The 22,765-nt window shown below is 44.8% G+C and overlaps 1 protein-coding gene across 1 annotated transcript in view; it reads left to right on the top strand.

The window, feature by feature from the left end:
- The first annotated feature begins 2,655 nt into the window (after positions 1-2,655).
- The window catches only part of LOC115391453 (solute carrier family 45 member 3), a 31,723-nt gene continuing 11,613 nt past the window's right edge, over positions 2,656-22,765 (top strand). The window contains exon 1 of the mRNA XM_030095721.1: positions 2,656-2,734. The gene's annotated coding sequence lies outside the window, so the exon portion shown is untranslated. The remainder of the gene's footprint in view (positions 2,735-22,765) is intronic.

Raw genomic sequence — 22,765 nt, 5'->3', positions numbered from 1 at the left:
AAAAAACGGTGGCAATAAACAAGATGGCCAGCTGGCTCTTCCAGAGTTATGAGATTTTGTAACAGCTTCATGTAGAAACCTGCAACTGTTTGTATTATACTGCAGTGCAGGGAGCACACAGATCTGTGTGTTGCTGACTGTTTGGCTTTCTCCAAATTGGCCTCAGTGGCCTGGAGTGTTGGGTTTCTTTCCACGGACAGCAGGGCACAGATTTTCATGACAGTCCGTATCTCCCTCCTCTCGCAGCGCTGCCCACGCTCGACAGGAACCACAACAGTAAGCTGCCATTTGCCTACTGGGTGAAGAAAGTGACGTCCATGCTTCTTCTGTGCCGTTTCACCAAACGTCCGGTCAGGCTGGTGACCAGGGCTGACGGAGTTCAGTTCAAATCAGGGAAAACACAGCCACACTCACACAGAGTCACCAGTTTGGCTCAAAGGGATGGAGGGATGGTTGGTGGAGCAGAGAAAACCTACACATGCAAAGGGAGAACGTTTGAACTCTGCACAGAAAGACTCAAACCGGTTAAGTTGAAACAAATCATTTTTTGTTTATTTAATTTAAAATTAAAATATCAGCTTGAATCACTGTACTAAGCCAAACTGGTTATACCTAAATGAACTGGTGAAGGCAGGTGCAACTTTTCATAACACGTAGCTGAAAAACTGGATCAGGTATTTGTTGACCACTCCTTGCTTGAGAAACATCCTCCTCCTCCTCCTCCTCCTCGTCCTCGGTTCACTTGTCGACAGATTTCTGAAGGAAGATGACAGGTAGAGCTTTCAAAGCTTCTTGGAGATCTTGCCACGGTTCTGTGGATCCGGGCTCGCTCTGTTGTTTCTGCCCCTTCATGTAATCCCACACTGACTCAACTGATATTGAAATGAGCGCTCCCTCTCGTCTGCGCCATCTGTTGTGGGGCTCCTTGTTCTTCTTGTCGCTGAAGATCTTTCCTTATGGCTGTGGCTGTCGGCTTGAGAGTGTTATCGTACTGATCAAATGCCTCTCTGATGGTAATCTAATGAGTCAGAATACAAACGTCAGAAGGGTCTGAAAGTTTTGTTTAATAATGTATACAGTATATATAAGTATTACATAAGATATTCATCTGTTGATTTGAGCATTGTGTTTCTTTTGACAGTGTAAAAATAAGTAGCTGAGAGTAGAAACATGGATCTGGTTCGCAAGATATGAAGGGTTTTTGCTGTTTTTTTTCTTGCATGGCTTTTGCAAGGATGAATTGTTCAAGGATTTGATTTCTTCACCTATTTTACCTTGCTGAGTAATTGCAAGTTTGAATAATCTAGACTATGTGGTTAAAAAAAAAAGATGAGGAGAGAGAGAAAAAAGATTTAAACATGAAGCGGGTAGAAATCTTGGCTGGCCAAAGAAGACTGCATAAACTTCTCTGATATTTAAAGTTAAAGACAAAAGTATGTCAGTAGTGAAGGGATACACAGTTGTCCCATGGTAAAAAGGCCTGTCTGTGTGTGGAGTTTGCATGTTCTCCCTGTGCATGGTCTCCTTGGGTTCTCCAGCAAAAGAGTCTAAAAACACAAAGTCCACTAAAAGAAAAAGGAAAACTCATTTTATGAATACACAGTATATATTTGTCCACTACGAAGGACACAAAATAAAAGCTTTAAATTACTATACAATGGCAAAAACGTTATTAACCTGAAACTAAAGGTCTGATATTCAAGAACAATTTGATTATTATAGACAAAAACATAATACCTGCCACAACAACAACAAAACAAACAAACAATGACTTGCCTCCTTTGTTACCATGAACCGTGGAAGCTGGGATGGTTGACGCGAAACCATTATGCATCTTTAGCCCCGTCCCCACAATCTGGGCCGCTCTTGAAAGCCCTAAATGTCGTCCTGACATTACAGTGAGATAACAGTGAGATTTAAGTTGATAGCATCAGTGATGTTTGACTTAGAGATCTTAGACTCAGAAGACAACAATAAATGGCTGGGTGTCAGGGAGATATGGTCCCTCATAATAATTAAATTAATCATTATTGTTACAACACTATTATATGTTAATGAAATACTAGTTGCAGTAAAACAGTACTAGGTTTGTTTAAAAAGAATAGAATAGAATAGAATAGAATAGAATAGAATAGAATAGAAAAAAACTCCCCAGAGAAAAACAACTTTAAAGTTGTTTACCTGAAAATGCCAAGTTTAATACTGGAATGAAATGCTGAATTAATAATCATAGAGCGAAACAATTACACAGAAACTTAATGTGTGTCTGAAAAATAACGGATCTAAAGTATCAATTATTATTATTAGCTGTTTTTGTGCTTCTTCAAACTTTTTCTTGGTATGTTTAAAATAAGACTTCCTTTAAAACAATAAAACACATTCCACTTCCTCATGATAAACGAACGCTTCTCCCATCGTCATAAGGTGGATGTTTATTACATTCGTCATGAATCTTCTCCAGTCTAGTAACTCGTTTTGTTCGAGCGCTTTATTAACTCCTTATTAATGAGTTATTAGCTTGTTTCAGCTTCTTTTTTGAAAGCGTTCCCGGTTCTGGTGTTTTACTCTGAAAGTCCGGGCCGGATGTGGTCGCGGTGACTTCCTCCAGCTTGCCTCGCGATCTCAGCTGGCGCTCGGGCTGGTTCGCTCTCCACAAGTTGAGCAACAGCGGAACGTCGAGAGGGAGAGAGAGCAAGTTGCTGCATGGATTTCCCGGAGGTCCACATAACTTAAGGTGAAGTTTGCTCCTAAATCGCTTCTTTTTGAATGAGCGGACCTTTGTGTTCCGGTTACTTTAAGCGTAACGCGGCGCCGCGTTGAAACTTATTCATTATTTTGACGTGGCTGCTTCGCGACGCTTGACCGCGTCGAGACCGCAGACAACGGGCTGGGAAATGTGACCCATCCGCCGCCGCCGCGTACCGCCCGCCTCGAGGCTCACGGGAGGCTGAGATTTACCGCTTTTACCTGGCACCGGGAGTGCGCCGCGGTGCTCTGAGCCTGCGGCTCGCGGGGGGTTTGTGGTTCGTCCGGCCGGAGGTCGAACGGCGGCGGCGGCGGCAGCAGCAGCGTGGTGCTTTCTGGAAGTTTTTCCACTGACTGCAGCCTCGAACCCACCGGGCTCCCTGCGTGCTCGCTGATGTGCTGCCAAGTGCCATGGTGGCAATAAGTTTACAGGCTTCCCGACCGAGACGGCACCCCCCCTCCTCCGCCCGGCCGTCCGCGCTCCCGGCCCGGCGCGTTCCGCTTTTACGCATTTGGCGCTGTGCTGGTGAGATCCCCGCTGTTTTGACGCATGAATGTCCAGGGGGAGGAGGAGGCGTCTGAGGACACCCCCGTTTAGAAAGTTGCCTTCAAACTCCCCCAGCTGGCCGTGGCTTTGGCTGCGGTCGCGCTGTAACGGGGATGTCGGTCGTTTCTCTTTCTGTCGCTGCGTCTTCTGGGTGTTTTCCTGCGCGCCCGGGTTCATGAACTGCAGTTAAACAGCATCACCTGTTGTTTGTTTGGAATGGACTGGGTTGACAGCATAGGTTCATTTAAGTTTTGTTTACGTTCAGTGTTGTTGACATGGCTCCAGACTTTCCTCTAGTACTCTAACATTATATTCACTGAGATGATAATACTGGATATGACTTACAGGGCTTCTTTCTTTACGTGCTCAGGATGCTTTATAAAACGTCTATATACTTTAAAACACTGTAAAAGATTGTAAATTCCTAAAGAATGAGCAATGGCAATGTCATAAAGTAGGTTGCATCATAAAACTGTCAAACTAAGAGTACAGTTTGGATGATCATCATAAAGGAATAATAATAATAAAAAAAACGGCTACAGTTGTGTTGGGAGGCTTTAACTTGCCCTCGGTGTTTAATTATAAGTCCATCTGGGATTAATTAGCTCTGCACACTTCAGTAGTAATTGCTGCAAATGTACTGTTATTTACAGCGGTTGCCAAAGCAAGTCTCCTGCACCACAGGCTTTACTGGTATTCACACCGGATACGCTCTTTCCCGCAGCCGGGATTCAAACCTGAAACCCCACACTTGGACTCAAGACTTGACCCAGTGCTCCACTGTTAACACTTTTTTTTTTAAATCCTCCTGTTTTCGTCACATATTTTGACTTGAATCCCACAAAACAAGTTGAAAAGGTGACCCTGGTTTGGTTCCATCCCAGCTGTGGTCGATTAGGGTGCATTTGGGATCACCAGCCTCCATGTTGTTTGTTTATTTCTTTTTTAATGCTTGGTGTATCTGGAAAATGCACCATAAGGAATGTAAACTGAATTGGGTACTAAGTATACTCCTTCGGCGCTGAAAGTTTCCAGTCATTTTTTAAGTTGTGTGTGCGGATCCATTCTTTTTGAGATAGACCAGGACCTTCAAGGCTCAAATACCACATTAAGAGGGGAAGAGGATCAAAAGGTTAAACAGCTCGAACTTATGACAGAGAGACTTTTATTGTCACCATGACTGTGACTCGGCTTCTTTCCGTCCTCAAAGACCACTTCAGTGTCTTATTTTCCGACCTTGGCAAAATAAAATCTCTTCTTTTGAGTGTTAAACCACTTTTTTTTTTAATTTAGCTGTTTCCACTGCTGCTATATTATTTGCTGCCCGTCGTGTCACGGGAGTTCCGTGTTAGTACTGCTAGATTCTTGCTTATAAGCAGATATTAACATCATCCAGGAGTTTGAGTGCTGACGCTCGGCGCCAGGCCCATCACGCTGATTAAACCGGCTGACGGCAGAGCAGCCACATTCTTACCACTTGCTGCTTTCTGTGCGTCGCCCCCCCAGGAGGGGTTTGCGCTGCTCTGCGCAGAGCTCATCTGCTCCACGGCGATAGAAACGCTTCCTCGCCCGGGACGCCGCGGCTCGACCAGCTGGCTGTTCTCTGACTGCTCTGTGACAGTCTAATACACCCCAAAGCCAAGCGCAGGATAATCACCCACCGTCGAGGACACCAAGCTACTTAGGCAGACTGAAGGCTTTGCAGTTTTAATCAGTCGTAGGCTGTTCATCTCCTGTTGGAGTGCTCTCTGTGTGTTTCCGTGTGTACCTGAATCCACTGAATTACACTCATCTTTCTGCATATGTTTTTGAAGACAGGTGCTGGATTATGTGGTGGGTGTGATTTTCTCTCTTTTTTTCTTCCCTGGCTGTCTTTTCCTAAAATAAGGAGGGCCTAAAGAGCTTTAGTTTGAGGGTTTTTTTTTTTTTTTCCTAGAGAAGGGGGGCTCTCTTTGCCTTAAGCTCTGTGTCCTCTTCAAAGCATTGTGTGCTGCTGTCGCTCTCATATCATGTGTAGCCATGAACAATCACAGGTATGCGATCCGTACAATGGTTGTCTCTCAGATCAGAGAAGTGCAGCAGACATTCACTTCGCCGCCTCGCAGCTCTCATCGCAGTCCTTTCAAAGTTTCAGAATCCTCAACTATTACTTTTTTGGGGACTTTTCTGTGTTTCTTAGCTGTCGTGTTGGCTCAAATTGTTCCATTATAACAACAAATTTTCACATTTTAAATGTTGGTGAAGCAGATGAAACCCTGTCTGCTCTGAGGCTGTCCCAGTCACCTCGGGGTTTTGTGTAATTTGAGCTTTCATATTGACAGAATTCACGCCGGCTGCTTCCATTTCCTCTTGTCTCTGTGTGAACTCCAATTTAGCCGGAGTTCATTTGTCAGATCTGCATGGTTTATTTCCTACTTATCTTAAGGCAAACATTCAAACCACTTAGACCTTGTACGTTTACTGCTGAAGTTGAACGTGTCCCTTAAGTGCTAATCATTGTAAGAACGGTGAGTTCATTTGTTGAAACAGGAGGAGGGAGAAAAGTGGTAATGACAAAAAAAAAAAAAAAGGAAGAACAGTTGATGGTGGATGGAAAAAGTGTTAATTTGGTTTCATTCAGCATGCTTGTTGGTTGCCGTACGACAGCTCCCCATCAGAAACACCTGCCCCTGCAGCGGGGGGGTCTGGAGCTGGAATGCTCATTATCAGACCACCATAACTCAGTAACAGCGGGGGGAAATCCTCTATGCTGAGCAACCTGTCTGATTCCAGCATCTCTCGTGGACGGCAGTCCGAGGTGCTTAGAAGTAGTTTTTTTTTTTTTTTTGTCCTCCCCCCTCGAGCTCTCCGCAGGCTGCAGGGTCAGACTCAGAACAGCTTCTCTGTGATCCTCCTGCAGGCCAGCTGGGCCACCGAGAGGCTGCTCCCGGGTCTCCTAATGGCCTGGAGCTACGAGAAAAGATGACAGCTCCCCCTCCACACAGGAATGTCACATCTGTGGCACTGCTATCATGTGTGTTATCATTCACCCCCCCTTCGTTTTCCTGCCAGTATTCCTGTCCTCTTCGGGTTGTTGACTTAGACCCCATTTACATGATAACGTTTCAAGTGGGTGGAAAAGAATTGCTTTTGCATGTTCTTCCCATGATTTCTCCAAGTATTTCCTCCCATGCAAATCACACACTGGAGGCAATGTGGCGTTTTCTGAATGGCCGTTACTGTCTGTGGGTCTGTTTTCCCCGTGATGCATTGGAAAGTTGTGTGCACGTCCCCGGCTTTCACCCGCTCGGCCCCGGCTCGCTCCACGATTTGTGTTGGATAAAGTGCCTGCAGAAGATGGATGGGTTTAAAATGCGGTTAAGTCATTTGTTCCGCCTTCGGTTCATTCAGCGTCTCAAATTATGCAGCAACTTACTCACACCTCTTTCTCTCCCCGTCCCCGTGGCTTTTCACAGAAGTGAGCCTCGCATTCAGGTCTGCCGGCGCGGCGGCGGCGGCGAGCACGCCCGGGTTTCTGTCGGGATTCCAGGCCTCTTGTGACGGCTCCCGGGATCAGGCCAAACTTAAACTGAAGCCCGCACGTTGGATTCAGGCATCTGGGTTATCTGTGCTCTTTTAATATCTTGTCTGATTAAAGGCATGAATATTCCCTATCTCCTCTTCAGTCTGGCATGAAACCAGTGTGTGCCAGAGCGTGTGGGTGCGCTGGCACCCGTTCAGTTCTCTCGTGGCTCGCTCGGCCAACTGCTTTTCTCTTTAATCCTAATTTGCTGCTCTGTATTTTTGTCATTCAAACTTAAACACACTGTCACACAATGGATGAAATATGCCAACTGCAAATCAGTTTTTTTTTTTTTTTTAATGGAATGATTTAGTAAATTATGGAAACATGAGTGGCTTTGGTTTTATTATGCTGCTGCTAAAAGTAAGTGTCTTCTGATGGTTTGCCACTCTTGGCTGTTGTGAAACATGAGACAAAATTATGGAAGCACACTTTGACTTCTCCTGCTTTCAGACAATCACATTAAAATCACAGTTATTCATACCAGTCAGTGCGCGTCCCCCGAAAGCTCCCTCATCCACAGCTTGCTGGAAGTCTAAAGGTGCTTTTCAAACTTTTTTGTTAGTCGTGACTTTGTCACACGAGTCTGACTGCTGCACAGCTTGTGGTGTTTTTTTCCTCACCACAAGTTGCCTTTGATTGATGTCTGAACTCACCAGGAACTCCAGATGTTTCTGTTTCCCTGTTCCAGGATTTCTCCCCTTTTCTCTCATCTCTGTGCATTTAAAAAGAAAAAGAATCAAACTGAGCTCCCCTCTGATTTGCATTCCTCTCCATTAATCTGACAGCGCTGATAATGTGTTGTTCTGATGTCGGAATAAAGAGCCTGGACTCATTTCCAAGAATTCTGATCTTCGCCTGAACCCAGTAACACGTCTGTAGGTTTTCATGATGGAACTGAGGGCTGCCCTTTATCTAAAAAACATTGGATTGACGTTGGTGGGAAATCCAGTCACTGCTGCATCGGCTTAAGTCTGATTTCTCACCAATAGCAATGCCAGCTTCAGACATGGTGTAATACGCACCATACTGAAACAGTCTGTCAGATTTACTTCAGGCCCACATTCCTTATCACCCCTGCTTTCCTGTTTGTCCCAGGTTACAGAATATAGTACCTACCTGCTGTATTCCTGTGTGTTGGACGTCAGACGTCCCACTCCTTGGGCTTTTTTTCTTACAGCTGTGTTCATAAACACTGTAATAAACCTCTGTGAATAACAGAAAACTGTCACTTTAATAGCTTTATTCAGGCAGTGGGACATGTTCCATGTCTGAGAAAGGTTTGGAGCCTACACTTCTGCTGGAGTTTAAACATTTTACCTTGCATCAAGCAGCTGTCATCTTATTTTGCAGATGGCTTTGTGTCCGCCCGAGCCTCTGCCTTCCTCCCAAAATCCAGTTTTCCCCAAACACGCGCCTGTGCTGTTGTTGTTGTTATTTTGGTTTAATCCTCACATCACACAGATTCAGAAGTGTCCTGAGATTTATTTTCCTATGCCTGGCCCGATGTAGATATTAATGTGCATGTTGAAAGGAAACGCAGCCAAGTTTGCACACTGAAGTGTGTTTACATGGAGCCTGTTTTGGCAAACTGAGATGACAAAGGAGAAGCTGAAACTGACACAATGTTGGTGTCCATTGTGGTGGGGGTGCGTGTTTTAACATGGCGTCCTGAATGTATTCTTCTGAAAGTGATGCCTCTGTTCTACATTAAATCTTTAGCATCCGCCCATACGTCATCTGACTTTCACAGCTTTGACTTTTGGTCTGTTAGTTTCTAGGTTGTTTTGATATATTTTTTTAATTTTTAATGTGTTATTCTGAATTAAATAATTTTGAATTACAGTATTCTCTTGAGCATGAACAGGATGGTGTAATAACCAGATGTTAGGACCTTGTTATATCATGTGTTCCTTCTGTTGCTTCTTTAAATGACTCAATACACCATCTAGTGGTGCAAACCCGTACTGCATTACGAAATCGGTTGAGGCAAGTGAGAAATACTGCAACAACAGTGTTGCTTTTAGCTCATTTGTAACCTCATGAAACAAATACACCACACATTGCACCTTTTACCAGTCACATAGATCCACAAGAATTACTTTGTTTTCACCAGCAGCATCACATTACCACATTTATATCAATTTTTCAAGGTTCCTAATTTTACTTTATTGCAATTCACTACAACCAACAACCAAAATTCACAGTCCTCAAGATCCTTTTGATGAGAGTAAACAAAAGGTTGAACAGTGGGAGTGTGTTTCTGTTCCTCTCTCACCCCCTCGGCTAGCCTAATTTAATTTACTGACTTTACTTAGTTCTGCCCACATGGTTAAATTGTGGAGGAGACTGTGTGGCATTGAAAGCAAAACAGCCTCGGGTCCAGCTCGCATGGAAAAAAAAAAAGTGTCAAACAGACGGCAAACGAGCCGATCGCTTTTCTGTAATGCCGCATTAATGAGAAGCGGCACTCTGACAGTTTGGCAGAGCCGCTGAGAAGAGCAGTCGACGTGGAGACGAGACGAGCTCGGGCCCTGGAGGGGGATAACATGGGCTTGTCCGTAGACATTTTCCCATGGCGATAAGGACTTGGCCAGATGTTTGCAATACATATTCACACTCTCTCTCCTCCAACCTTGGACGAGCCCCAGAGAGTGTATGAAACAGATCTGAAAGGACCAAATCTGGGAAGGCGTTCAGTGGACCCTTACCTGCTGATAATTCCTCAGTAAAGAGGACCGACCCGACGAGACGGCGGAAGGTTCCAGCTCGTGTTTGAAGTCTGCCGGTGTGAATGGGCTGAACTGCACATTATAAGACACCACAGTCTTGTCTTTCAAGCTAAAGGGGGACGCTATTGAATGTTTGAGGGAGACCTTTGATATGTGAGATGCTCTGTGCTTTGTAAAGGATCCAGCTTATGATTTGAGTCAATATGCATGTGAGCGCTTTGATGCCTTTCTCTCTTTTTTTTTTTTTTTGTCAGACCACTGTTTTTGTCAGTAAAGATTCATACCAAAAGCTTATGGGATTGGCAGTGCAGCTCGTGTGTGTGTGTGTGTGTGTGTGTGTGTGTGTGTGTGTGTGTGTGTGTGTGTGTGTGTGTGTGTGTGTGTGTGTGGAAAAGTGTCTGTTTCTGCACAAGTATGCACAGATACACTGGTGGAATTGCTGTCCCACCCTTGCTGAAGAAAGAAAAATGGTTGTTTGTGAACTGGTTTGGGCAGTTTGAGTGTCACAGCCAAAGTTTGGAGAGCATGATTAAAATAACGGAAGGAAAGATTTATTTAGTTTACATGTTTCTTTTGTAGGAAGGCTTTTTGCCTTGAAGAACTGATGATAGATGTTTCCGTTTCCCCCCCCCCCAGAAAGCTCGGGGTAGATTTCTCCTTTTTGTTGTTTTTTTTTTTGTTTGTAAGCTCTTACGGTTCGGCCACACAAAGACAGTAATGTTGTAAAACTTCAGTCCGTTGTGTAATCGTGTTTTTATGCTGGTGTTTTTGCTTTATGTACACTTCAGACCCTCCGCTAAGAACTCTCCCAACTGTGGGCAGGATGTTTATTAAAAATGACTTAAACATTGTGTGAGAGCGCAAGATTAGGCATGTATGGAGCGACATTGTGTGTGTGTGCACGTGTGTGTGTGTGTGTGTGTGTGTGTGTGTGTGTGTGTGTCTTCTGAGCAGTAGAGAAAGGACTTTGCCCTCCTCTCTTTACCATCTGGTTTGTGTAACATTTGACTGAGGCGTTAATCATTGTGCCTCGGGGCCGCTGCTGCTCTGACAACAGCTGGAAACGGGAAATGGACCTGTTGATGTCCATCTGTCCTTCTGTCTGTCAGTTTTCCATGCGCTGCTGTATTAACTGTATCCATGCAGCTGGAAGGTTCGTGACCTTAGTGTTCCTGGGGGGCGGGTTGTACAATTTCTTGAAAAAAAAAAAAAAAAAAAAAAGAAAACAGAACAGCTGGAATGACCTTCCTAGCACTGTTTCCTCTGCTGGTAAAGTCTGCCAGCCCATAACTTCCCACTAATCTTTCAGGGGCTCCTTACTCCCATTTAATTTTGCTGACTTGTCTTTATAGCTGGCGATTAAAGGGAATTACACACTTGAAAGGCCAATTCATGCCCGCTGCATCCTGGTGGCTGTGTGGGCTTCTCTGTGATGGAGTCTCCGTCGTAGATGTGCTATAAAAAGCCCACTGAGCACCTGCTTCTTGTACTCCTCATTTCTACAAGAGCGCCATTCCTCCGTTACACTCAGCAGTTGTTTCACTAGAGATTGCGCTGCTTCACTGCGTGGTTTAATATCTACCGGCTTGTAAAACTGCTGGACAGCGTCCATTATGCTCATGGGATCAGCAGCTGTGGAGAAAGTTTCTTCCTGGTTTGCGCTGACCAAGCCTTGGTATCTGTGGCGCTGCAGCATCAGGGAGCCGGCAGTTTGCTTCTCCATGGCGTCACATAGGTGCTCCGTGGGATTTAGGTCAGGCTGTGGGATTTTGATTTTCCACTTCTGTCACATGAATCATATTTTGGGTCTATTTCTTTAAAAGAGTCCTATTATATTCTTTTTTTTTGTCCACCAGAGTTGCTTGTCATCGTTTAGTGTTTCTTTTATGCAGCCCTTCAGTCCGCCTTCTCTCTGAAACAAGACGTTTTGGCTCCTTTCTTTTCAACACCCCCTCGGAGAAAGCCCAATTTCTTCTTTTGGCTCTCTAGAAGCCTCTTTCAAAGTGTTGAGCCTGCTGGCAGGCAGGTTTAATGGCTTGTAATTTGACACCAGACTCATCATTTCGATATAGCGTGTCCTGTTGCCTTGAGCAAGGCAGCATTTAGACACATCTGTGACAAAACTGCTAAGAGCCTTCAGCAGCCCCAGTTTTTCTGTGCACCTTCTTTAGTCAGATTCAGTTGAATTGATTGTGCTTCCTCTCTCTCTTTACCATTTCAGTGATCTGTGTGCTTGATTTAATCTGGTCGTTCTTATCGATCTCTGTCATGATTCTTTCTCAACAGTTACTTGGTTTCCCCTGCAGGTGCTGGTCTTTCTGGATCTGTCTGTTTTGTGCTGATCCAACAAATACAGTGACCTTCTTTGTGCGAACAAAGAAAGTTTAGCGCTTTGCTCTCAGCACTTGTCTTTTTGGGTCTTTTTTTTTTTTTTTTTTGTCTCTCCGAACGAGGCTTTTAGAAACTTCTTGTAATTGATGCATGATGTCAAAAACAAGTTCAGCTGCTCTGAATTAAATAACCTTACAATACGAACCTCATGGAAGGTCAGTGGTGATTCAGCTCCAGAAAAATGCTTGAATCAGCAGCGACTCGATGCTCTGCGTTATTCATTCACACACCGAGGCTACAAAAAAATCTCAGCTCATGTGGGTCTCATGGGGGCCTTTTGGCTCCTTAAATGTTTTGTGGTTTCTTCTTTATTTGCACAGTATATGCGCAGAGACACCGAGGTAAGTGTTGAAATTATGCGATTGCTGCTGAAATTTTTTTCCATTGCAATGCGTAAATATGCACAGTGGCTTTTCTGCTTTTCTCTTCTAGTCATGTGATTACTACAGATATTTATAAAAAGACAGACGAATGGGAAAATCTTTAATGAAGAACAGTCAAAGTAGCTTTATTTTCAATCTTGCCCTTCATACAAGACACACAGTGGACTATGTGCATATATAGAGATATGTCAACCAGACTAAAAAAAATAGGGGATCTAGACAAAGATAATGTGAAGTATATGTATTCACAGTTTAAAACCCCATTCCTGTTTTTAAAAAAACAAAAAGAGTGACAGAGAGACAGACGTTTATTTTCTCTTCTTTTTGGAGCAGACTGCTCACATTTCTTGGAAAAACTCTGACACACTTGACTTGCTGGCTAACTTCTTGTTTTGGGTCTATTTTCCGTTCTCGGTCGTCGGGGTAAACATGTGTAATGGGTCCTCTGCGACCCGTGATCGATTCTCCATACAAAGTAAGACTGCGTGCCTCTCGGCGCAGCTTTAGCGATTGATTCAACATTTTGTAATTGAATTTTATTTATTTATGATAGTGTGGCGGCTGCGATAGCTCTGCGGCCGTATGCAACAGATGGCCACCTAGAAGTAAAACGCTCCCGCAGCGTTCCGAAGCCCGGAGGACGACATTAAAGCCGTGTTATGACTGGGTGCAGATAACTCCGGGAAGATGTTCAGGTTTTGCTGCTCTTGGATGGTCCCTGCGGTGCTGATGTTAAAAGCTATTAGGTATGTATAGAAGCTCTGTGTTTAAGCATCACCATCACGTATTTACTTAAAGGTTAATTTGCTGGGGAAGCACACAATGAGTGATTGATCCTTCCCATCGTGCTATGTATAATGTGGGTGACATTTAGGCTTTATTGGGTCCCTGCTGCTGCGCCAAGACTAGTGGCCCTTCAGTTCTATTTCTGACACACTGTTTTGATTTATCAAAGCGGGGAGCGCCGCGTCCTAGCTTATTATGGGCATGTTGGATTTGGCCGGCGCGGGAGAAGCCGAGTTTGTGGAAAAGGCTACCATGGAATTAAAGCCTGCTTGGCCCTGTCCACGTGTATCTTTAGCCAAAGCTGTTGTCACACACACACACATAAACACACACACACGATGCTAACAATAGACACAATCACTGCATGACTTAGAAATAGTTGAGGATATTCAAAGTTTTGTTGTATTTACAAGCCCATTGTTGAATGACTTTCTCTTGGCTGGGAAAAGTAAGTGTCTGGTATGTGTGGAGCTTGAGGAGTCAATTTATTATTCTTTTTTCTCTTACAGGGTCTCTTAATACAACCACATTCATACCCATTTAGAGTGAGTAATTACACTCCTTTGGGCTACTCTATACTTTGCAACAATTTTAAGGAAGGTCCACTGCTCACTGTGTGCTGGAATGACTTCTGAATATATCGAGGGGGGGGGGAAAGATGTTAGAGGAGGAAGCATTTTCAGTAAGTGGGGACACCGATAGCGAGGCCCGGCCTTTCTCCAAGATGGGATTTTCAGAATTGTCTTAATTCCAGACAAGCCGCTCCTGCAGCAGAGGGGGCGCGCTGCCAGCCGCCGCTCTCCACACTCCGCTTTATTGATCCGCCTCCAGGCTCCGGGAGCGGAGATTCCTTAAAGCCAGTCGTAGCCTAATGACATTACTCGACACCCCGACCCTCCCGCCGCTAACCACCCTCCCCGGTTTACGTCTCCCCGCGCTCCACTTTTCTTACTCCTCTCGCTGTTATCAAATTAAAAGCTTTTCTGCAGAGGGCTGCTCTTAGCCTGCGAGTGCTGGGCACGGGCACGCCAGCCAGCTCCATGGTGAAGTGATTCTGAGCTTGTGTGCATGTGCGTGTGTGTGTGTGTGCGTTTGTGTTCGTGTCTACTCAAACAGGTCTTTTCCTGGCTGAGCTGGTGAACCAGGGAGAGGGTTAAAGCAGCCATGCAGGAGCACGGGCTTAAGTAAGACTTTGCAGAGAGAAGAGAGGTAATGAGAGAGGGTGGGAGCGCCGCTCCGGCCCTGATAGGCGGCTGAACATGATACCGGGTCAGGGGGCATGATACTGAAATTTAGGGAGTGGTTATAGATAGTGGGAGAGAAGGGGCTGGGGAGGGGCCTCAGCGCGGATCTGTGAGATGATATCAATTCATTCTTTGTTTCCTAAGTGCCTCTTATCCTCCTGTTATACAATACAGGTGTGTGTGTGTGTGTGTGTGTGTTATATGTCAGCTCAAGGCAACAGCAGTGGTCTGAATTTTGCCTTTCAGACCAAACCTTTTGGGGGGGCGCAGAAACAAGTCATTTTCTGAGGCAGATACATTCAGACAGAAAGCAGCAGGATTCCTCAAGTGCTTTGGGATTTTCCCAATTCCCACCTTACAGGCTGAGACACAGAGGAGGAGGAGGAGGAGGAGGAGGGAGGGAGAATAATGGGAGGGAGGGAAAGGAGGTGGGCTAAATAAGAGAGGAGGGAACAGGGGACTCAGAAAGAAGCAGGATAAAAAAAGAGTCAGGATATCAGGTGGTCAATGAGTCTGTGCAGATATGCTCTGCGAGGGATCAGGGACTTCAGACTGGATGAAGACCGCAAGGTTCATTTAAAATCGAGTAAAGGCTCATTTTTCACATTTGCACATCATCTGCAGGGGAACCGTTTCTTCCTTGGTTGGTGAGTATCTTTACTAAATGATGAATTTATTCCACTACGGCTCGTGGTGTTAATACGCTTTTCTGGCGTCATCCGGCAGGCCAGATGTCCCTGCAGTTAATATATGTGCACGTTCAACTTTGTAAGTTTGGTATTTTTAGAAACCATCCTTTAGCTGAGCGCGACGAATTTCCACTGAACGTGAAGTGTTCAGTGTCACTCCGGCAGGACGAAGGCGACCGGCAGTATAAGGTCATCAACATGCAGTGTAAGAAGAATATGAAACAATGTCAAAAACATTTTACATGCAAATGTGTGTAACAGGAAGTGCTAATGAATGGCAACGTCAGTAATAAATTACTAATGTGATTCAATTACTTTCTTCAATATTCACTGAGTTTACACCATAAAATGTATGGAACATTTTGGGATAAACTGCAAAACCTCGAAAGCTAGTTGGCGCCAGAAATATTAATCGGTTCACCAGTTGCGAGCTGTCATGCAGATATCCGCCACTTGTCGGGGTTCAGAGCTGTCGGGCATTCATTTCTCTCCTTGCGTCGTTTGAGTCGACTTGAGGCTCGAAACAGTCTGTTGGGAAGTTGGAGAGATGGCCTCTTGCAAAACACGCAGCAGATTCTGCACAAAGCACAGTTTGGCAGAGTGTAGAAAACAGAAAGAAGGCAGCGTGTTGACGGTTTCAGAGAAAGCATTCATGAAGGATCCACAGTCAGCTCCAGTGTTTGGATATTAACTGGAACAGATCAGTGGCTATTAAAGGTCTTGTTTATGGCGTGTTCAAGCAAGCTTGAATTAGAGATTTCTACTTTTGGAATAAAAGAAAAACTCCTAACGATTAATTTAGTTTGAATTAACTAATCATTGCAACTCAAGACTTAAGCAATAATTGGTCTTTGGGTTTAAATGTATTTCGTTTAAACTGGGTGCTGACTTCTAAATCTCTAACAGTGATTAAGCTGCAGTTTCAACATGCCATGATTAGAAATAGGAAAAAGAGAACAAATTGGATGTGTAATTATACAACAGCACGGCGGTGGAATTCAGGAATAAATCATGATGGAATTTGTCCTTTTATGAATAAAAGTTGTTGCTTATAAGCAGCAACAGTGTGGCGCAGACATGCCATCTCGCAGCAATTAACAGGCTATTAGCCAAACCTAATTAGAATTTGCGCCGCTCTGTTAACTAAATGTAAACACACCTGATCAAGACTGAATGAAAACTCATTAGCGTTTGGATTCTCTCCTATTAGTCCTTTCACCTCCAACACAAAGGGGGGAGCGGCGGCCGGCCGGGAGCCGCGTTATCAGCCGCAGCGGCGCACAGCAGGCCGCGCAGCCCAGCCCCGCTGCTCCCCATTGTCGCGCTGTTTACATGAGTCACGATGGTAACGGTCACCTCCACCCCTCGCCTGGAACACGCAGGCTTCCCTCAGCTCACCTTCTATCCACACACACACACACACACACACACACAGCTTAATCCCACACCAGGGCAACCTGAGCAAGGCTGCATTCCTCTCAGGTTCTTCCAATAAGTGTGTGTTTGTCTGCGTGAACCCTTAGAATATACACTGGTAGTTCGCTTCACCCACTTTTTCAGGGCTGAACTCTGGAGCAGACACCAGCGAGACGCTGCTGGAGCGTATTTCAGTGCTGTGAAGGAATGAAATAAGTGAACGGTAATGAAGGATGGATGATTTCACCAGATTCGCAAATCCTGGAACCTGAAGGTGCAGCCGCTCACGGAAATAAATCTTGAAGACACTTATAGCGCCGCTCTCTCAGGAGTCATGAACTATTAGTTTCCTGTCATCCTTATGGTCTTTTAAACTTAGGGGACTTATTCTGAGTCACCGCCCTAATTAGTGCAGCGATGGAGAGAGAGACAGAGAGAGAGAGAGAGAGAGAGAGCTCTTCAGATTTTGTCAGTGCAAATAGTAGACCCTCCAGAAAAAGGACAAGGTCGTCTTTCCTGCTCAGATGTGAGACGTATGATATGATTGTGCTCTTCTATTCTTTTGATCTGTGATGTTCCTCATTTATCCATTTCATCTGTTCAGCTACTTCGTCATTTAGGTATAATTTAGGTAATGTGTTTCTGAGCTCCTGCTGCCTCTTGTTGTGTGTCCCTTCATGGTATCTCCTCACGCTGTTTAGCAAACAGTGCAGGAGGAGAAAATTAGCAGCGAGCAGTCGTCCTCCCGCTGTCCCCGCCTTGGAGATGTGGGGATGATCACATGATACGCGGTGAAAGGCGGGGTCAGGGGTCACAGTGACGAATGTGGACTTAAGATTACGGGCTCGGGGTCAGGGTCAGGACGGCCGGGGCGTGCCTTTCAAGTGAGCAGAATCAGAGGAGGACTCGAACACGGTGTCCGGAGCGAGGGCTGCTCTCCTCTGATATGTCTGGACTCATCAAGTATGGCTTAAAGAGACAGAAGGATTGAAAGGCCTACAAATAATCAGAATAATCAGATTTAGATGAGGATTTATAATCATTCTAAAGCCTCATGTGACAAACTGAACAGAATTTAGAAAAAAGTTTCCAAAACATCTCGAAAAACGTGTGTATTAATGCAGGATGGGAATAATAACCCAACAGCTTCTGCACTTCTTCACTTTATTTGACGCCTGATGGGAAAACTGATTGCTGGACTTGGAAGAAACCCCGTATTTATACATGGTCATGAATTCTCAATTGACTTGTAACTGCTCCGTTCCGTCATGCGTTACAAGACGGCTGTTCCAAAACCTCGTAATGTCGCCTGCTGAAGGTTACGTGTCATGTGACATGACAGAGATCCACGCAGTATTCCTGTAACCATCATGCAACGATCAGAAAGTCACAGTTAAATATCATTCCAAGTGCAAAGTTCCTAATTCCCAGAAATTAATTTACTGTGTTTTTTACAAACTTTAAATAAGACAGCTATGTCTGATTGGATGCCGACATCTGACTAAGAATACCCCCCCACCCCCACCCCCTTCCTCCAACGGTTCACCCCCATCCGAAACCCCCTCAGCCCAGAATCCAGAGGGACCACTGGAGTGGAACCACTGTCAGAAAGCAAATATTGATTCAACCCATTCAATTTTTTGATGTTTGCACAAAATCAATGTAAAAATGCATTTAGAGGCAAATTTTAGGAAGCTGTGCCAGATGAGTCACAGACAAACGGACCGAAAACATCAGCTTCTTGGGTTTTTTTTTTTTTTTTTTTTTATCAGTGTGCTTCATAAATGTTCACAGATGAGAGGAAGAAAGAGTAGATGGCCAGTCTGTGAACGCACACTCCTACACAACCGGGTGACACATCTGTGGTTGCTTAGTGAGCAGCTAATGGACGGTTAGTCCACCTTCAGAAGGGGTCTATCGAACTCAAGGCTGAAAAAAAATGGAGTTTGATCACAATGAATAAAAAGAAATTGATTTAGAGGAAATCAGGTGAAGTTGAATCTCTCTTGCTGGCTACATCATTTTTAGCATTTCTGCCATTTCCACGGAAACAGACATCAGCTTTAGAACATTAATGTTTGATTGCAGAACTTTTTAATTGTTTTCGTTGTTGGCTAGTTTACTTTAATAGTGACAAATGGTGCCAATCCAAACCCTGGTGAGCACCTAACATGTGGACCGAAAGCCTTTGAGGAGCGGAGCAGGCTAATCTGAACACACTCCGCGCTAGTTTGATTCAAGCAGCATGATCAATACGACGTGTACTTGCTGCAGCTTTGGTTGTTATTAATGCATTTCATATGTAACTGGAGCTCTTAGTGGTAAGAACGGCGCTGCATGTGTGAACGCTGACAGTTTAAGAGTGGAAGGCAGGTGAGCTGTCAGATGATTAGTAGAAAGTGAGAGCGACTGAAATGTCAATGTCTAAAGCAATGAACGTGCTTGAACTGACATTTAAAGAGCAACAGATGAAAGGAGGGCGTCGCATTGTGAAATGGTAAACGAAATGTTTGGCGAGACTGTAACAGGTGGTAATAGTTGTGTTTTTTCTCTAGGTGTATAAATTCGTCTTTGCCATCCGTACTCGATCTGCAGAATGCATTTTGAGTCAGGTAGCCTGCTTGACATGTTCGTATGGGCCCCACAGCTGTCGAGAGCGCATGCTGAGGATCGTCCTCGTGATGTATCCCATTCCCTGCAATCATGACATTGTTCCTTGACGGCCCTCTTCCCATGAGTTCCAGAACATTGCCAAGTTGGCACCAATGGGAAATGCTGAAGTAGTGATCCTATGACGGCTTTAGAAGCAGCTCCTTGTTCATCAAGAGTCGCCCCCCTCTTAACTTCTTGGTGTTATTCAGAGGATGGAGCCATACAGGAAGTTAGCAAGCAGTCCGCATAAAGGCTGGTCCTGCTGCCGCTCAGCGCAGACGCTCAGCTTGGTTAATGAGCAGGAGCTGAAAAGCTGAAAGGGAGAGAGGCTGCGGAGCTACAGCCATTCAGCTGGAGCCAGACGGACGACCGGACCGTCCTGCTGAGGTTTCTGCTGCAGCAGCCTGCGCCACACTTGTGGCTCTGATCTCATCTCGCAGCAATTCCTTTCCCTCTTGTCCTCCAAACACTGTCTTCAGTGAGACCCCCAACACTGCCGCCCTGGAACATGCACTTCCTCTGTCCTGCCATTTAGAGGAAACCTGCATTAGGAAGCGATGTGAACTGCAGTTGGTACCCCGCTATATCACATTACTCTCCCTGGCACAATGTATACAAAGCCTGTTTTGTACTGTAGGAATACTGCTCAGAGCCATTAGGAGGGATCTTTCTGGGGGTCGGTGGGCCTGTGGCTGAAAAGGTTTTGGTAATGGAGCAGTGGGAGAACTGGCAAAAGCAACCACCCTGCGCCCCCAACTCACTGTCACCAGTCCAGCTCCGACTGTACTGTTTAAACATGCAAGGTGAGCATTAGAGTCGTTTGTCTAAGTGCGTGAGCGTGCCTTTGTGCCGCCGAGGCCCTGACTGGAATACGCCGTGGAGCTGGAGGTGTCATTAAGGAAGCAGCAGAGAGACTGAGGCTGCGTTCTGCTCCTCGGTACCATCCGTCCTTTTTCCAGCCCGGGGTCGCAGTGAGCTTTAGCCCAGCTGTTGGCCAAGGAAACATACACACGCACACGCGCACGCACGCACGCACACAGATTCTTTTGGATTATGGGAGCAAACAGGAGGAGAACATGCAAGCTGCACACAGAGGCTAGCCTCGCTAAGCAGCAGCCATCGTTCTGTCTCAAGTTGTTGAAAGGATTTCATCCTACCTTGGTTTCATTCCAGAGGAATGTTTTTGTGAATATGTTATTTGTATTAAAAGTATTATATTTTAATGCATAGCTGCTTCCTACATACAGTATCAGTAATTACATTAACAATATTTATTAATTCTAAGTGCCTTTCAAGACTCTCGAGGTCGCCTCATATTGAACAGCTCACAAACACAAGCAGACAGAGAGACATAAAGCAGGATACCTCAGCTGGTATCTTCATGATTAGCGACTAATAACTTGTTAAAGTTGTTCTTTCAAAATGTTCTTTACTGATTGCTTCGTGAAATCCTCGTTTTTCAACAAAGACAGGAATTCACTGAAGTTGATGTCGAGTCTGAAACTGGTTGCTTTGCTTTTACAGAGGAAACAGTTGTCCTTATCCTGAACAGTCAAAGTTTTGGGGAAAGATACCAATATAACCTGTAATTCATGAAAATAGAAGCGTCTGTTTCAAAGGTAAATGTTGTAGTTCAGCCGTCTTTTTGGTGTGTTCCTTCTGTTTATCCATAAATGTGTCCGTCTTTTCTGCACAATGTCACAAGAATGCCTTCAGGTAATTTCTTCAAATCTTCACACAGATTAAAATGTCAAACAGATTTCCTTTATTTTGTGTGTTTGAAAGGCTTCTGTAGCTTTTCATGGATTCCTGTTTGTTGTTGTAGCTCAGAAAATAAATATATATATTTTTTTAAGCCTATTACTATTTTCAGGGTTTCACAACACATGCAAGTAAATCATCAATTCCATACAGTAAATGTCATCTGGATGTGTGTCTATTAGAGTCAGGAAAAAAAACACAACAAATTACAAATGTTCATCCAATTATGAATTGACCTTATAGCATTGGCATTGAATAACTGCATAAGACTGGATGTATTTAGGCTCTTGAGTTGTCCTTGCCACCGTGTTTCAGTCATTGGTCTGACTCGCCATCACTAATGTGATCAAGACTTTTATCCATTTGAGCAATTTAAAAAAAAAACCTTGGAATTTGACTTGGGGAAAACATTCCAGACACGCTGCGGCTGCTTGGTTAGACAAATCAGATTTCCCCGTTCTGGCCACTGGGAACCCCTCTGTTTTTAGTGAGAAAGTCTGGCGGAGAGTCAGCTGGGACGGCCACAGAAAGCATTCACACTGAGAGTCAGACTCATAAAGGCAGAGCCAGTCGTGGGCAGATATGTCAAAAAGATTGTCTTAGAATGCAGGTCAGAGACGGAGCTGACCTCAGGGGTGGAGGAAGGATGAGGAAGTAATGCAGAGGGGGGCGGAGAATGTATGTACACACACACACATACATGGGATATGTGGGGTAGGGGGTTGTAGTGGCCAGACAGGCCGAGGGGGCAAAGGCTGGTCCCCTGATGGGTGTCTTTCAGTGTGCCCGGGCTGGGTGGGAATGAAATCTGACGGGTGTGAAATAGTCCTCTCTCTGTGTGACCCAGGCCCCCGATAGGTCCGGCCTGCTAACACTGTCGCATTGTCCTTCACATTCTCAAAGACCCTCCGTATCAAAGGACCAATAATGAGTCAGTATGAATGCCCAAGAAGTTCTGATGGTATTGTTGATGACATTTAGCCAACCTCTGTGATTGTATTGGCGTGAAAGGCTGGGCGTGTTTCAGACGGATTCCTGAGTTGATGACTGGATGTTCTCCACATTACGAGGTACTGTATCTGCGTGAGTAAATACTACCTCCTCTGTTCGGCAGTTTGAACACGGGAGATTTTATTTTCGCCCATCGCCGTCCTGCGATACACCAAGTCCTGCTGGAGACGATGACATCCATTTTGTTTGCTGGGAGAGAACAGATGGGGAGCATTGGCAGAGAAATGTCACACCAAATGCAAATATAGCACCTTGTTGTTTTTATGTTTGCGGCTGTTCTGACCGTTCTTGCTCTTCCCCTCTGCTTTAAGAGAACACACACCTCATTGGTGGATGATGACGGTAGTGGATATCTTGGTTTCATCTTTTTTTTTTTTTTTTCCCTCCCCGCTCCAGGAAGCACAGACATCTGAACATGAACACTCACAGATTGCTGCTGTGCAGTTTTATTTTTACTGAAGACTTGTTGCTTCGTCAAGCTGCCGTCCATACTGTTTCCTGCAGTCCTTCAGCTTTATGAACGAAGGAAATATAATCATTCCTTTTTACAAATTAATAAAAAAGAAACGTTCTTCTGCGTAACGGACAAGAATTATCTTTAAAAGCTGCTTTGTAGTAGAGAATGTCATCCATTGTCACTGGAAAAACGATCTTTTGAAGGTGTGGTTGTGTCTTCAGTCCTGCCTGACGTTCATTTTGTCTTCCTGCTCAACACTCGGGGTGCTTTGTGGGTGGATGCAGCTTCAGCTTCAACTTAAATGCACCTCTGTCTGGCAAAACACAACTGTCTCTCTTTTAAACAAGGTTTGAAAGCTGTGTAATAATATCCCTTCTACGTCTGACTTA

This window comes from Salarias fasciatus, chromosome 7, assembly GCF_902148845.1.
Source record: "Salarias fasciatus chromosome 7, fSalaFa1.1, whole genome shotgun sequence".
In the NCBI taxonomy this organism is placed as follows: domain Eukaryota; kingdom Metazoa; phylum Chordata; class Actinopteri; order Blenniiformes; family Blenniidae; genus Salarias; species Salarias fasciatus.
The sequence above is the reverse complement of the archived record's forward strand: the minus strand, read 5'-3'. Positions and strand labels throughout refer to the sequence as shown.